Source organism: Spinacia oleracea, chromosome 2, assembly GCF_020520425.1.
Source record: "Spinacia oleracea cultivar Varoflay chromosome 2, BTI_SOV_V1, whole genome shotgun sequence".
NCBI classification, from domain to species: Eukaryota; Viridiplantae; Streptophyta; class Magnoliopsida; order Caryophyllales; family Amaranthaceae; genus Spinacia; species Spinacia oleracea.
Genome location: NC_079488.1, coordinates 4,529,622 through 4,532,125, shown reverse-complemented (window position 1 = coordinate 4,532,125; position 2,504 = coordinate 4,529,622).

Sequence of the window (2,504 nt, the reverse complement as noted above, 5' to 3'; positions counted from 1 at the left end):
TCAGGCCCATTCATGAAGTGGGCTCAAACATCGTGCCCTTCCGATTGTTCAAACATTTTCTTCGAGAATTTTTTTTATTTTGCTATGGTTGTTTCGTAGCTTGGAGCTCCCAAGTATGCATGTTGGGATGCTTCCTTTTGGCGTACGATTTTTGTAGGTTCTTTCGAGAAAGATGCCTTAGGGTTCCGCTCGTGTAGGTGCGAGCTATCCCTTTCGTGGTAGGTAATATTTTGCTACCTTTAATCCTTAATGTAGAAGTTGTGGGGCTTGCATTTTGATAAGTAGTCTTTGCCTCTTTTACACATGTTCCTTAGTGCAATATGCCTTACTCTTTTTTTCTTAGACTTGTACCGTGGGATGGTTGAACTTATGGTGCGACGTAGGCTTGTGTGGCATAACGGCGTGTCTTAGAACATTCTTCCAGGTGTTGGGATATCATTTGCATTGGAGTATTTCATCATGCCTTGTTCAGGTGCTCGAATAAGTGTAGCACCTTCTGCGTGGGTTTGCACGGCTTATTACTTCGTTCGATGCGAGGATTCATAGGTGTTTCTTTCTTGTTTTTATATCAGGGCAAGATTTAGCAAGCAGAGATATTCAGCGCCCAGGCTGGGGCGTTAAAGATATCGGCGCCCAGCTCTGGGCGTTGAAAATGATTTCTGGGCAGAACTTTGACAGTTTTTTTTGATTTTTTTTTTCTTTCGCTTTTGCTTTGGAACGATGTAGACTGTGTAACGGGCGCTTTATAGGGCGAGCGTTATGTGCAGTGGTTTGATCGGAGTTTTGGTGACTTGCGATTTTCAGTTACCCTTGTTAGTGGGGTGACTTTATATATTCTAAGTAGTGCTTTAGAATTTGGGAGGGGTTGTAGCCATTCTAAGGTTCGTTTTGCACGATTAAAGCTTAGGATTGAGCCCCTATGACATATGTATAGCATTAGCGTCGAGAATTTGCGATAAAACCGTCATTTCGAGCATTTTTAGAGTGTTTTTCTCAAGCCCCCAATTGTAGCTACGGGATTGGCTTGGTGCTATAATGCTTTGCATACGTTTTTATGCATTCATGGTGACACGGATCATGAATAGTTTGAACCAGACTCGTTTAGTGCGGGGTATGTTCGAGTAGTGATTTGCTACTTCTCTTGTAAATGTCGTATTGTGCGACATTGCCATGGTCAAGGTAGTCACATGTTGAAGTGTGCCTTGACTAAAAGCTAGGTGCCTTTCTTTACCCATAATCATATTTAAAAATCTTTTTGACTCACTTGCAACGTTTAGATGGACGCACACTAAGCTTAAACCAACGACACTTTATTTGTCCGAAGAAGTCTTTAAAAATCATTTGAAAATTATTTAAAATCCGAGTCCTACTGTGTACAATCCGAGGTGTCCTAAGTAGGTTGACTTATAGAAGGGTTCGTACAGGATTACATGAGTGAATCAAAATACTGTTACAATTTTTGGAATGCTGTCTAAGGATTTGCTGGAAGCCAGGGTGCAGGCGTCAAGATATACTTGTGCCCGTTTGGCATGTGCTTTAGGCTTTTAGGGCCATCTTTTCCAGAATTGCGGGAATATAAACCGTTTTCAAATTGACTTAGATTTACTTGGTGTATGTCTGCACAAAAGGTCAAGGTATACTTAGTTCTTTCCCTAGCTCTTTCATTTCACTTTTTAGCCCCCAGTTGCTGTTATGTCTTCCCATTAATGATGCTTTCATATTTCGATTTTAGATGCCCATGTCATATTCCTGAGTAGGGTGAGCCTTGGTTAAGTGCCAAGTCCTATTGACAATGTACCATTTTTTTGTTTTTTTTCAAAGGGGATTAGCAAGCATTTGAATTACCATGAACGGGTGCCCTGAGTTCGAAGGAACGATGGGGCGATGTCGTAGAACAATCCTCTTTATTGCAAGCTTACTGCCCTTACTACTTGTTGGCGATCATGACTGTGTCTAGTGGTGAAAGAAGGTCTTTAAGCGAATGACTATGTCTAGTGGTGAAAGAAAGTCTTTAAGTGAGTTAGTTCGCTTTAGGGAGGGTCAAGTCGAGTACTTTAGAGGTCATGGACGCTTGCGTTAGCCCCCATTCAATTGAGGCAAAGCGATCTTTTTGAGTCTTGGCTAAGTGCCTAGGAGTGTGAGTGCTCCTTCTGGCAAGGGTACGTTCCCTTATTATTTTTCGATGTGTGCTCGTTTTGGCATCTTGATGACTTGGATTCTTCCTATGACTTTTTCTTTCGACTCGGGTTGCAAGTAATTAAATTTCAATAAGGACTCTACTTCTTATTCTTGTTTTTCTATAGGCTTTAACGTTTTGCAAATTGGTTGGACCGAATCAGGGATTACCTACGTATCCGCTTTAAATAGATTTAATTTGGAATCAGGTCTTGCGTAGTTCTTAGCCTAGAAAATGGTTCCTTAGAATGCCGAATTCGATAAGTATGTTCTGAGGTGGAAACATATCATTTGAAACGGTAGAGTTCGTTATTATTTTAATCTGCCGT